Source organism: Mus musculus, chromosome 7 (genome assembly GCF_000001635.26).
Source record: "Mus musculus strain C57BL/6J chromosome 7, GRCm38.p6 C57BL/6J".
Taxonomy (NCBI): Eukaryota; Metazoa; Chordata; class Mammalia; order Rodentia; family Muridae; genus Mus; species Mus musculus.
Window position 1 is genome coordinate 92,465,741 of NC_000073.6, and position 14,667 is coordinate 92,480,407.

A 14,667-nucleotide genomic window follows, 5' to 3' on the forward strand; every position below is an offset into this window, starting at 1 on the left:
CATCAAATAGATGACTGTGAGCATCCACTTCTGTATTTGCCAGGCACTGGCATAGCCTCACAAAAGTCAGCTATACCAGGGTCCCTTCAGCAAAATCTTGCTGGCATATGCAAAAGTGTCTGCATTTGGTGGTTGATTATGGTATGGATCCCCAGATGGGGCAGTCTCTGCATGGTCGTTCCTTCCGTCTCAGCTCCAAACTTAGTCTCTGTAACTCCTTACATGGGTATTTTGTTCCCCATTCTAAGGAGGGACAAAGTATTCACACTTTGGTAATCCTTCTTCTTGACCTTCATGTGTTTTGGGTATACTTTCTTACTTCAAAGGGGAAGAGTCAAGGCTGAAGAGATGTCTCAGAGATTGAAACCACTCAGAGGTCCTGAGTTCAATTCCCAGCTACCAAAAGGTGGCCCATAACCATCTATAATGAGACCTTGTGCCCTCTTCTGGCCTACAGGCATACTTGCAATACTTGCGAACACACACACACATACACACACAGAGAGAGAGGGAGAGGGAGAGAGAGAGAGAGAGAGAGAGAGAGAGAGAGAGAGAGAGAGAGAGAGAGAGAGAATATTTTAAGGTGGGGAAGGGGGGAAGACTCAGGATTATTAACATTTAGAACAGAGCAAAACCAAACTCTAAAAGTATAAATAACTCAATGTCTAATCACCTGCTATTCACTCAGGATTTTTCTGAGCTCCTCAAAAGGGTCTGGGTCGTGTCCTGCTCCACCCTCTGCAGCACACACAGATTGTCTTCCTGCCTCAGGCTGGCTCAACTTTACTTCTGCTGCTGTTGGTGGTGGTCATCCCATGGTATTGGCATCTTGAAAATGCTAGAGTCTCCTGTTGCAACCAGGTTGCACTTTCACCAACAACCTCTCCCAGGTTCTCTTCAGAGGCTCTAACCCTACCACACAGCACCAAGCCTCAGCTGTTCCCCATACCCTTTCACACCTTCAAAACACATTACTAAGTTTACTGATCGCGCAAGGTACAACCTTGGTCAAGTCTGGAACACAGCTTCTGTGTGCTGACTCGGGAAATACCTCCCAGAAGATATCACCCTAAGGATGCTGGTTTCTTCTTAATCACTGATAATTTCTCAGCTCCAGCTGACTAGCATGGAGTATCCCAGAAAAGCAAAGGTTTTACTTTGTTCTGCAATCTTGTTAATCACAGCTGATTCTGGTCTGGGGTTGACCCAGCCAACCAAAACCACAGAAATTTAATGCAAAATAATAAGTGTCCTCAATAAAGTCTTTAAACTTCCCTCTGCTGCTGTTCTTGACGGTCGTCCCATGGTCATTCCTATGAACACAAGCCAGGCATCCATCATCTTCACTGACCTCAACATTCTCATCTTCCAGGCTCCTACAGAACAGCCCTCTGAGCTCTCATTGAGCACTCACTCAATGGCTTTTCTAGCCCAAAGTCCCAAAGTCTTTCCACAGTCCTCCCCAAAACACATGTTCAGGTCTCACACAGCAGTACCACACTATCTTCACACAAAAATCTGTATTGGTCAGGGTTCTCTAGAGTCATAGAACTTATAGAATAAATTTCTCTCTTTATATATAAATAAACATATGGAAATTTATGGTAATAATTATACATTTATTTATATATATGATTTTTTATATATACACACATAAACCTATAAGTTAAAATTACTTACAGGCTGTGGTCACGGCTAATCCTGTGAATGGAAGGTCCAAAGGTACAGTAGTGTTTGGTCCATGATGCTGATGAGGAAATGGACTTGCCAGCATGGAAAGAATAAGCATATAAAGAGCAAAACGTCCTTCTTCATATATATATATATGAAGAATACATATACATACACACACATATACACAGAAAGAGAGGGAGAGGGAGAGGGAGGGGGGAGGGGGAGGGGAAGGGGAGGGGGAGGGGGAGGGGAGGGGGAGGGAGAAGGAGAGACTTCCAGCAGAAGGCATGGTCCACAATAGAGGTAGGTCTTCCCACCTCAAAATATCTGGATTAAAGATGTGTCTTCCCACCTTAAGGATAGAGATTATATGTGGATCTTCCCACCTTAAATTAAGCAAAAATCCCTCACACTTGTGCCCCATTTTAGGGTTTTAGTTAATTCCAGGTGCATTCAAGTTGACAACCAAGAATAGTCATCACATTGATCAAATATCTTATTGTTAGATAGCATATTAAAAACATAAAATGTGGCCAAGCATGATGGGACACCTCAGTAATCCCATAATTTGGGCAATAAGTTCAATGCCATCCTTAGCTGCATAGTCAATTGCAAGCTAACTTTGGGTACATAGCAAACTCTGCCTCAAATCATATATATAAATAAATGTATAATTATTATAATAAATTTCCATATATATTTATTTATATATAAAGAGAGAAATTTATTCTATAAGTTCTATGACTCTAGAGAACCCTGACCAATACAGATTTTTGTGTGAAGATAGTGTGGTACTGCTGTGTGAGACCTGAACAGGGGCTTAGAGAGATGGCTCAGTGATTAAGAGCACTAGCTACTCTTCCAGAGGATATGAGTTCTACTTCCAGCAGCACATGGTGGTTCACAATCCTCTGTAACTCCAATTCCAGGGGTTCCAATACCCTCTTCTGGTCCTTAAGGTCACTGTACGCACATGCATGCAGGCAAACCACCATACACATAAAATAATAAAGTTTTAAAATACTAATAAACAAGAGCTATACATATTAGTATGACATCATAAAATTTTTCAATACATGTATTCTCATTTTTTCTCATAGTGATCTATGCAAGACATCCTAAGGCTAGATTGTTTTCTTTTGTACTTGCTACATTATTTTCTTTCTTATTATATTTTTTACTATTTAAATATATTTTGATCATATTCTTCCCCTCCTCCAAGTCCTTCCAGACCCTCTTTCCCAAACAAAACCTAATATAACAAACCCCCAAAACCAAGGAATCAAAATATAATAACACCCAAAAATAACCCACCAAACTGTAACCAAATAAAAGCAAACAAAAAACTATGAAATCAATCACATGTTGGTCAACTACTCCTATACATGAGGCCTGTATTGGAATGGTTGATATATTAGTGTCAATCCATTTAAGAAAACTCATTTTTCATTTCCCAGAAAGTATAAATAACAGTTCAGTTGTTAACCTTTACCCCAGTGGCTGGATTTTCAGTCATTCATTTATTCATTCATTTGTAAAATATAACAAGATAAAAAAACTATCACATCAAAGTTGTATAAGACAAGGCTGCTTCATCCTGCTACAGAGGCACTTGCTCAACCACGTTCATTGCTGCTCTATCCATAATAGCCAGCAATTGGAAACAACCTAGATGTCTCAGAACAGAAGAGGAGATAAAGAAAATGTGGCACATTTGCATGGTGGAGTATTTTGTAGTTGTTAAAATAATGGCACCATGTACTTCCTGTGTTCTGGGTTTGAGGATGGTGTCACTGGGAACTTGAGCAGCCACATGAATTTCCCAATGTTTGACAATGGTCAAGAACAAATTTAAAGGACAGAAGTCTAGAAATGTACACATAGTGAGCCAAAAATACCCCCAAGGCTAAAAGTAAGGCAAAAATCTGGTTACTACTAATCTAGAAAATAAACATTGTGAATGATTAAAAAAAAAAAGTTAACGGAATGAACAGAGCCATTGTAAATATACAGAAAGGATTGTAAGCTTTTCAGAAAACCTTTCCTTAAATCTGAGCAGAAAGAGCTGTGCCATGAAAATGAACCAGCTAATGTTGATGAAGCAACAAGACTAATGCTAGGTTATAATACAATGACATGCATCTTATTCCCCCACAGATCAATAAATTCAATATTTCATACAAAAATGACATCAAGAAATTTGCAGATAAATGGATGGAGCTAGTAGAGTCTGTAGAGAACACACCCAGACACCAAGTTCTCAGCACAAAGGAGATATTACCCAGGTAAAGAATCAGGGGTGGGGGCTGCCTCTGAATTGGGCAAAGGCAGACAGGAGGTGTTGTTGCAAGCGTAGGTTTTTAAGAAGAAATAAAACGGGGGCTGGGGGAGTCTGTGCTAGGGTAAGTTGGACAATCCTAATTGTACAGGTTAGCCAGTGTGGCCAAATAATGAATTTTGATTGCTGGGCCCTGGTATTTTGATAGTTAGACCTTGGTGGTCAATCTCAGAAATGAGTCAGCAGACAAAAAGGGGAATAGGCCTTGGGGGATAGCTTTAGGAATGTGATCTACTGGTTTTGCCAAGGAAAGGGAAGAGAAAAGAGCAAAACCTGCCAGCCCCATGCCTGCAAAGCTTGAACCTGGTAGAGGGAAGGCCCTTCATGAGGTATCCCAGACCAAGAAAGGCAAATATGATCTGTGCCTTGTTCAGCCATCATCAGAGTTTCTTCTTCCTGCAGCAGATGAGAACAAATACCGAGACCATAGCCAGACATCATGAAGAGAGTGGAAGACCTTGGAACACTCAGCCCTAAATGGTATATTTCCATCAAATCTCTTTCCTCAGAGCTTAAGAAACACAGAGAAAGAGGAGACTGGAAGAACGTAAGAGCCAAATGGGATGGAGATAAAATCTTTTGAAGATTATATCTCAAGGGTATGGAACACGAAAGTCCATCGTTGATACACATCCATTTAGAGTGTATTGAAAAAAAATTAAGAGGCCAGCTCCAGCTCCATCGGCCTGGGACAGCCAGAAAAAGACAACCGGGCACCAGTCCCAAGATCATGAGATCGAGAGCTGGCCCCACCCCTGACCCCCACCCCTGACCGGCTGAAGCCTCAGGAGAGCAGGCCCTGCATCATGCCTAGGCAACACGGTAGAGCTGACCCTGGTGACAGGGGTGGCTCTAGCATTGGATGAACTAGCTGGGCAGTTCTAAACTGCTGGCCAGAGTGGTGTGGGTTCAGGAGAGCTGGTGAGCTGACCAGCTTAGACACCACCCAGGCTCAGATCTCGGGCTTTGCGTTGTCCCACTCCAACATCTACCCCATCTATGAACTGCTGGAGTCAGAGAAGGCTCGGGCCCTGCAGATCAAAGCTGCGGGATCTCCATGGCACAGGGCAACAACACGATATTCAGGAGGAGTCCCAGTGAGGTTTCAGTATTGATCATGAACCAAAGCCAAAGGCCTTGAACCAGACCAATGACTCATTACAATGAACATTTGCAAGTAAAGATGTATGGACAAAAGGGTATTCTGTGTGACACATGATGAGATTTTTTTTTGGAGGGGGGGTTGGTTTGGTTTTTTTACTTTTTTATTTTCTTGTGTGGGGGGGGGGTTGCAAGGGCCAAGGACAGATAGGAAGTTATGGGGGGCATGAGTGGGATTGGGGTGCAAGCTGTGAAATTCACAAGAAAATCAATATATTTTTTTTTAATTTTACAATCCAAGACTTTTATAGAATCATTAATGTTTTCTCTTCCTCAATACTCAACTCTTAAGAGTGAAGAACTCTAACATTTCTGATTTGGGGTTTGTATTCAAGGGCTCTGTGTTTTATGTTCTCACTAAACTCAGCTTGTGTTCCACCCCCCCCCCACCCCACCCCCCCAGCACTTTCAATTTAAACAATGGCCATTTAGTAAATGTTCCTTGCTTTATTTTTTATTTCTTTTGTTTCTTTATTTGGTTCTAGCAACTGAGCCCAGGGGAGAGTCTGTGTTTTTCACCATGCCCTCTAAACCACACCCCAAAACCCTGGGTTCTTGATTCTCCAGTTATCAACTCCAGAAATAACCTAACCCTCGGTGCCAGAACCCTCAGTGCCCACATTCCACGCACACTACTACTCCTGCTTTGGCCTATCTGCCAGGTGTTTCCTTTTTCTGTCTTCAGTCTCCACATATGCAGTCCTACCTGTCTCTCTCTCTCCCCCAGTTGACAGAGCATTTAAACACTTAAATAGAAAAATGGAAAGTGGATCAGTGTTCCAGCAGGGTCTGTTGTGCCAGAGAAATGTTGGTGATCCCCAAAAACACACACAGGAGCCAATCTGATGCAACTCACAGCAGGGTCTTTATTCATACTAGCTCATCCCCCCACCCCCAAAAGCATCACCATCATGCAGTGACGGTTTGGGAGCGGGGAGCTTTATAGTAATCAGCAAGCAGGGAATAGCTATGCAAGCATCTAATTGGAAAGCTCCTTTACCTTTAACATAATTGGCTGGTGCTGGGAGTCACATCATAAACTTAACTTCAGCTCTCCTCTGCATTGGTGGTCCTTAGGCAGGGGATGGGCTTGTAACGTGGGGGTGCAGGTTTGTTAAGGGAATAACCTGGAAACACTGGTCTTGTTGAGGGTGTAACCTGGAAACTCTGGTCTTGGTGGTGGTGGAACCTGGCAATTGGGGGCGGGGGTTGGGGGGAGGCATGTAACCTGGAGATGCTGGTCTTGTTGGGGGGCACGTTGGACACTAATACTAGGTACCTGAGTTCAAACTTAGGTCAGGTTCTCTAAAATGAAGTCTAAACTTAAAAGATTTGGCATCTCAGAACTAGAACACATGTTCATATTATAGTAAGTCTGAGAAATTTTGTACAATTTGTAAAAGTTGTAAAAGCTAAAGGCAGAAGCACTGAGTTCCGTGCCTGGGCCAGTGAACCAAAGCTGACAGTTATAGTTCTAGTTGCTAAGACCACTTTGTTAAATACAGACATTTTTAAAAGTTTAATTTTTCCAATGTAAAATATTATGCTACCTTGAAAACAGAAGTCATTGCTATAGGGATAACCACCAGCTTTCTGATATGACTTTAGAGCCATTCCACAAGATGAGATCATACCTGGTATTACAAAGCTGACCAGAGCCCATAGATGAGGAAGTCATAGATCCCAAGGGAGAGCCAATGAGTGTGTTGCTAAATGGACATAATGTCAACCTGCTCTCTAAGTATTTATATCCACAGATCAGTACAGCTCTCAGCCTTGGTCAGAGATGCTTCTGTTTACAGAGGAGACAGGTCATGCAGAGGCTTATAAAGGTTCAAAATGCTAAAAACAAAATGGCTGTTTAGTGTATGTTTAGCCTTATATCAGACAACAGTATTAGCCTTCCAAAGCTCAAGGGACATCAAAAAAGGGGTGGGGGAAAGCCCAAGAGCTAAAAGACAGGAAGGAGTGAAACAACCCCGTCATCTGGACATGGTGCCTAAGGACACACAGAAGCAGTGGCTATTCCACAAGAGATGCAAAAGACTGGGCCCAGCAACAATCCACCATGGGGTGGAGGAGGGGCACATAGGACCCCACCTCCCCCAGAGAAGCCACAAGCAGTTAAAGGTTGGTGGGAGAGGTGGAACCATCTCCCTGTGCCGTAGCAATTGGTACATGGCTGTCACTCAAGTAAGTCATCTCCCACTGGTGTTCATGTACACAATCCTAATTAAGTGCAGAAAGCCACAGAGGAGGAGGAATGACATGAGAGGAGGAAAGAGACTTGAGAAGGAAGGATCTGGTGGGAGGAAAGGGATAAGATAACAATGGCATGGGGAGGAGTTTGACAAAAGAACAGTATACATTCATACACACACACATATGTGTATATATACGTATGCCTCTCTGTGTATACATACATGTACATATGAGTGTGTGTGTGTGTGTGTGTGTGTGTGTATGAAGTTGTGAAAGAATAAAAAATGTTAAAGTCATAAATACTCAAAATTCATTGTTTCAGTTTGGTATCCCACATGTTCTTGAGGGCACCTAACTCCTATCATATACATTTTTTCCCCGTTCTATACTGAATGGCATTCCATTGCCTGTGTGCAATAAACCATAGGATCAGAATTTACAGCATAGAAACCTGCAAACACTGCAAATCAGGGGTCTGCCTATTCCCACCCATCAAATCAGGTCCTGTGCATAAGAAGCCATTGGAAGGCACTTGAAACTGTGTCAACTAGCACATACCAAGGGGTACCAAGGGGTCTATTGGAGAGTCTGTATGGAGCACATCACGAGAAATAGGAGTCCAGGGGATGTGGCACACCTACCACCAATGAGATTTCAGGTTAAAGAATTGTAGCTGAAACAGATGGCGACTCCCTCAGATTCTGATAAGAGCTTTCTTCCTAGCTTATAGATAGCTGCTTTCACACAGTGTGCTCACAAGAAGCATCAGCTAACACAAAAAGAACTTCGGTGCTCACACATTCCTTGCCTGCCTGGAACTTCTTTTCTCTCTAACTTCCCTTGTAAATGAGGCCTCACCAAAAACCCACAAAAAGCAAAAAGTAAAACAAAGAGCCAATAAGACAATAGAACAAAACAAAATGAAACAAAAGAAAGCACACACACACACACACACACGAAGAGAGAGAGAGAATAGAGTTTGGAGTTTGTGTTGTCTTCACTAACTACTCCTGGGAATGAGGGCTGCCCTGGAATGTGCTTGTGGTTGATATATGCAGTGAGACCCCACTGGAGAAAAATGAGTTTATCCTTGCCAGCAGATATCAATTGCAAATAATTTATTGGTTATGGTTAGGGCCCTGCATCCATTTCCCCTTCTCAGTGCTGGGACCCTTCCATCTGGCTTGACCTTATACAGATCTTATGTATGCTGCCACAGAGCCTATGAGTTCATATTACACCAAACCTGTTGTCTCTAGAAGACACTGTTTCCTTGGAGTCATCCATCACCTCTGACTCTTACAATCTTCCTCCCTCTGCTTCTCAATAGGCCCCTGAGTCTTGAGGGGAGGACTTTCATGAAGAGATTCCATTAAGGAGTGACTGCTCTAAAGTCTTTTACTGTATGCTCATTGTCCAGGTTTGGGTCTCTTGTTAATTAACACCTACTGTGAGAAGAAGTTTCTCTGATGAGGGTTGAGAGATGCACACAAGCCAATGGGTACAGCAATATATCATTAGGACTCAGTGTACCACTGTGTCCCTTTAGCAAAATAACAGTAATAAGTTTTCCCTAGGTCCATGACCTCTCTAGTGTCAGGTTCTTGGCCACTTTAGCCATGTCAGGTACCTTTCTCCTCCAGGAGCATTCAGAGTACATTCCATTACCTTCCATGAATGCTGATCAGTAGAAGCAAAGCCTCTTGTTGGTCACCAGTTTGACTTCTCTGTGTTCAGTGACAAAAATAAATGGCATTCTCAGCAAAAGAGCCTTACCAACTGGTTATAGAAAGCAATCAGTATCCCATAATGTTTTCAGAGATCCATGAGGTACCTTTGTCCAATGACTCAACAAGACAGAACCCATTCTTGGCACTGGAGGTTCTATTTGGTGGCATAGGATGTCTAGCTGGGGCATTCTCTCCCCCATTTTATGGTGTCTCCAACTAAATTCCTTTCCTATATGTATATATTTTAGCAGGCATCTAAAGTAGTAGGTTTCCAATGTGTTTGAAAAGCTTTTAGAGATTATTTCTGGTCTTCATATCCCTTCCTCTTCCCTATTTAATACCCTTATTCTAGATTCCCCTTTGTCTTTCCTTGATATGATGAATAAACAGAGCTTCAGACAGCAGTGAGCTATTTGGTTTCCAGCACTAGACAAGGAGACTTGCTCAATAACATCAAAATATAGTTACGCTGAATGATTTTATGACAGCTTAACTTACTACTGTTGTCTAGAAAGCAGACAAATTATGATTCACAGAGATTTGTATTTGCCCCCAAATTCTAATTTAATATCAACCATTTCTCTTTTGAAACTATCAAATCATATACGGTGCTGACACTAAAAACATCAATCAGAAACATTTCAATGAGTCTGTTCTTGAGTGTTTCTAATATGCCACAGATCAGAGGGCCATACGTTCAGTTTCCTTGTAACATAAACCAGGAGTGCGTTCTATCTCACCAGTCACTGCCTCCCACATCTATCACCATCTCTTGCATTGCCTGGCACAGTCATCTTTGGTGCTTTATCTCTGTCAGCACCTAGTGCAGACTCAAGAGTTTTAAATCCAGTTTCTGATGGCCATTGTACAGAAAGGGCCTCACTATGATAAAGTCATAGAAGTGAGATCATGGATCAAGGCATATTGAAGCCAAGGCTCTTATCTGCTAGTACTTCACTGGCCAGAAAATTCCCATAATTCATCCAAAACAGGACCACATACATTGGATACCCTGGTCCTGACAATATTGTTGCTTCATTCAAAGGCCTTACAAATAACAATGTAACCAGTCTCAAACTGCATCTGTTCAAGTAGTCTAATCATTGATTGCTAATGAATGTTCCTGTCTCTCCGTATTTACTAGTGTGGCATATATAGAGAAGAACATAGTTGATATTGCTAATCCTGATTTCAAAATAACTGGGAACTCTAATTTACTCAAACACTAATGTTAAAGCCCCATAATTCCTTTTCAAAAAACTCTGCTTTATTTTTTTCTCCAATCTGTTACCTTCCTGATTGTTGCTGGTTCCCTTTTTAATTTTCTTTACCCCTTCCCCAGTAAGACCTTTTCACCATGCACCAACTCCCGATTCTCCATCAGAAATGTCCAGCTCTCATATAAAAAATACACTCCTGTACGAGGCAGAAGGGTGATAAAATTTAATACAACCCTAGAAATGCAGAGTTCTGTTAGTAAGATTCTTATGTTTGCCTTTCATCATCTGGAAAGAACCCAGATGTCCCTCAACAGAGGAATGGATACAGAATATGTGGTACATTTACACAATGGAGTACTCCCCAGCAATAAAAACAATGAATTCATGAAATTCCTAGGCAAATGGATGAATCTGGAGGATATCATCCTGAGTGAGAACACACATGATGATCACTCACTGATAAGCAGATATTAGCCCAGAAACTTAGAATACCCAAGATACAATTTGCAAAACACATGAAACTCAAGAAGAAGGAAGACCAAAGAGTGGATGTTTCATTTCTTCTTAGAAGAGGGAACAAAATACCCATGGAAGGAGTTACAGAGACAAAGCTTGGAACTGAGATGGAAGGAAGGACCATCCAGAGACTGCCTCACCAGGGAATCTATCCCATATACAACCACCAAACCCAGACACTATTGCATATCCCAGAAAGATTTTGCTGATAGTACCCTGATATGGCTCTCTCTTGTGAGGCTATGACAGTGTCTGGCAAATACAGAAGTAGATGCTCACAGTCATCTATTGGATGGAACACAGGGCCCCTAATGAAGGAGCTAGAGAAAGTATCCAGGGAGCTAAAGGGGTCTGCAACCCTATAGGAGGAAGAACATTATGAACTAACCAGTACCTGCCTCTGCAGAGCTATGTCTCTAGTGGCATATGTAGCAGAGGATGGCCTAGTTGGCCATCAGTGGGAGGAGAGGCCCTTGGTCTTGTGAAGATCATATGCCCCAGTACAGGGGAATGCCAGGGCCAGGAAGCGTGAGTGGGTGGGTTGGGGAGCAGGGGGAGTGGAGGATTTTCGGGATAGCATTTGAAATGTAAATGAAGAAAATATCTAATTTTTTTAAAAAAGGCAGAAAAAAGAAATGCTGAGTAACCAGATCTCTGCTCCACTGTAACCAATAGATGAGGGGAGTAGTTCTTATTTCAAACTATTAAATATAAAACAAAATCAGTAGTTTCCTTCTATACCAATAATGATCATGTGAGGAAAGAAAATGGAGAAGAGAGTTCATTCACAATAGCTTTAAAAAACAAAATGCCTAGGAATAAGCATGTAGAAGAAGAAAATTGCAATGCGACTTTAAAACATTAAAGAAAGAATTTGAGGAAAAAACTGGAAGACAGAAAGACTTCTGTGCTCATAGATTAGTAGAATTATTACAAAAAAAAAAAAAAAAGGCAGTTGCTGCCTAGGTGCTTAGGTGCCTACATGAGGCTACCACAGCAACACCAAGTAAGATGATTCCTTTTAGTGGCAACTTCCTCCCTGCATACTGTACCCATTACATTAAACCTGGTAAGCAGGCTTTCTCTCCAACGGCAAAGAAGTTGGAGTTTCATTCTGAAACCTGCAAAGAGTTATATGGCTTTTGGAAAGTAGCCCCTGTAAATGGTCAGTACAAAACTGCATACCCAGCTATCTAAATTGAGGTTTGTGAGAAATACTGAATGAGGTTCTGAATTGCTAACAAGAAAATAAGCAGGATAAATTGTACAGTGTCACAGAATGATCTTCCTCGGTTAGCAGGGAAAATATGCTAGGCTGGGATGTGAGCCACACTCATCTCTAGAGCTAGATGGCCTTTTATTTTCATTTGTTCCTTTCTGTATTGCTATTTTCAATTTAGGTTTGAAAAATCAGTACACTAGACTCAAGAGAGTGAGCAGTGCTTCAGTGGCCCACAGTTATGTAACGTTTTGTCATTAAAGTCCAGTTGCATCCTGAATTGCTCTTAGATGTCCCAGGATGCCCCCATGAGGTCCTCCCTTAGTCACAGCCCATTTGTGCACCATCTTCCCAATATGACACTTGCTCCCATGACCCTAATTCTGTTCACACCCAGACGAGCAGAAGATAGAGACACTGAGGAAAGCTGAATGAGCAGCAATTACAGAGAAGGTTAAGTAAGGGGGAAACAGGAAAGCAGGGGACTCTCTTCTATACAGAAACTGACAGCACTTTGTTCTAGGTCACACCTGCTCTGTGAGGCAGTAGAACCACACATCTGGAGAAATCTCCTCAGACATAAGTCCTATCTTTGCCCAAAGCTAAATTTGGCTGCTCTATTTCCATGGGAACAAAAATTGTTCCTATTGTCAAGCTTTTTTTTTTTTTTCTATGAAGGGCAACTTTTGGGCAACATGGCCATTTTTTTTATATGCCTGTAAAAGTTTTCAGAAACCAAAAGTAGTCGCCAAGAGAACTTCATGGAGACAGCCCAGTGTGGGGTCCACAAAGGCTTAGAGCTCAATTCTGTCAATTCACCAAACAGCTCCATCTCTTTGGCATGCATTTACACAACTAACTTCATAAAAGACCAAAAAATAAATAACTAAATAAAAAGGCACTGCAAACTTACTGATTGAATATTAAATTATAGAGTTACCATGTAAACCAGGAATTCCCCTTCTAGGCATATTCCTGGGAGAATTGAGAGCACATGGACATGAATGATTGCACTATCATTATTTGTAACAGTCAAATATGGAAACATTCTAAATGTCCACCAACTGATGAAATAAATTAGAATGAGATTGATTGACTCATAATATTCCATCAGATGAATCTAAGAATGAAGTAAATAACCTGCTCCAACATGAATAAAAATTTCAAACTTCAGAATAATTAAAAGTAGCCAGACACCAAATACCACACTTTATTCATTTGTGTGAAACATTCAGGTTAGGAAAATTCATAGACAGAAAGTCAAACGAGTAAACAGAGAGGAGTGAAAGGGACAGTTAGAAGGGCCTCACGATCCAAGGCTTCTTTGGGGAATAATGGAAGTGCCCTCTAATTCGACACAAGTCATTTAGTAGTGATCTGTACCCTTTAAAGATGAGTTCTATGCTGAGTGTACTTTAATCTCAGCTTAAAAAAATTCAAACAATGGTTTGCTTAAGAACAAAGTGAACTGGTTAGCTCACCCTTCAGGATGCCATATAACAGCTGAGTCACAACCAGAATATTTGACCAATGTAGACTCAGAGTAGAGGAGATGTTTGTATGATTTCAGTGGTTCACAGTACCTTAGTGAACAGATCTCCTTGGTGGGCATAGAGGTGTCTGTGACTCATCTCTGAGCACATGCCTAGGTATTAACATATGCATAGGGACAGTCTGAGACTTCTGTTTCAATTTGGTATAGCCTCTAATGTATTGCATCTGTCTGGGCTTATTTCAGGTTTTTAAACATTATAGAACCTGCAGAGATTGCTACTGTTCTGTGTATCTGGACAAGATGGAGTGGGCAAGCCCTCTGGTAAAATAGCGCAATTCTTACCACACCTGATAGCCAATATGACGTTTGATATTCTAGTCAGCCTTCTATGTGTGTAGATGACCTCATCTGGTCATCAAAAATTCTCATAATCTCTAAATAAATAGTCAAACATTCTACATGAGCACTGCCCAAGTTTAAAACTCCCTGTAGCAGGAGGACAATGATCATAGCACTGTGTGCTCACACTCCAAAATTAGCCCCAGCGAAATCATTTGCTTGTTGACCCTGAACATTTGCTGAAGAATGATGGATACAGAGGGATCCACTTGGGTTACCTCAAAGGCAATTTTCTTCCCTAAGTAATGGATCTGACCAACTAAAGGCATAGCAGCCAAAACCACAGGCTGTCTAGGCCAGATGGCTGTGACAGTCACCATTAGATGGCCTTTCTCGCATGAGGAAATCCACACACCCCTTTTTCTTTCCTCTTTTTCAAAACTTTAATTCTTATGGAAAGAGTTTCTGTCAATATACAAGTCTCTCTTCAAACAATTCCATACTAAATAGCTTTGCATTCTCCTGCTGAATTCTAGCTGGGAGTGGAGATACTGGGGAGGTTTGGGGAGGTGTTGCAGAGTATGCAGGTGAATAAGGACTCAGATTTCCTTAGAGGCCTGACCTCTGAGTGTTTCACTGCACTCCAGTGAGTGTAGGAACAACACAAAATGGACCTTTTTTCCTTCCTTTTTCCCTCTTTCTTTTTTGCAGGGGAGGAGGGCCACAGGGAGGGGGAGCAGAAACAGGAGGACTGAGAAGTGAGTATGGTGGGT

The 14,667-nt window shown here is 41.7% G+C and overlaps 1 pseudogene; it reads left to right on the top strand.

Annotated features, from left to right (window-relative positions):
• Positions 1-3,486: 3,486 nt before the first annotated feature.
• Positions 3,487-12,495, top strand: Gm31491 (annotated as a pseudogene).
• Positions 12,496-14,667: the final 2,172 nt, after the last annotated feature.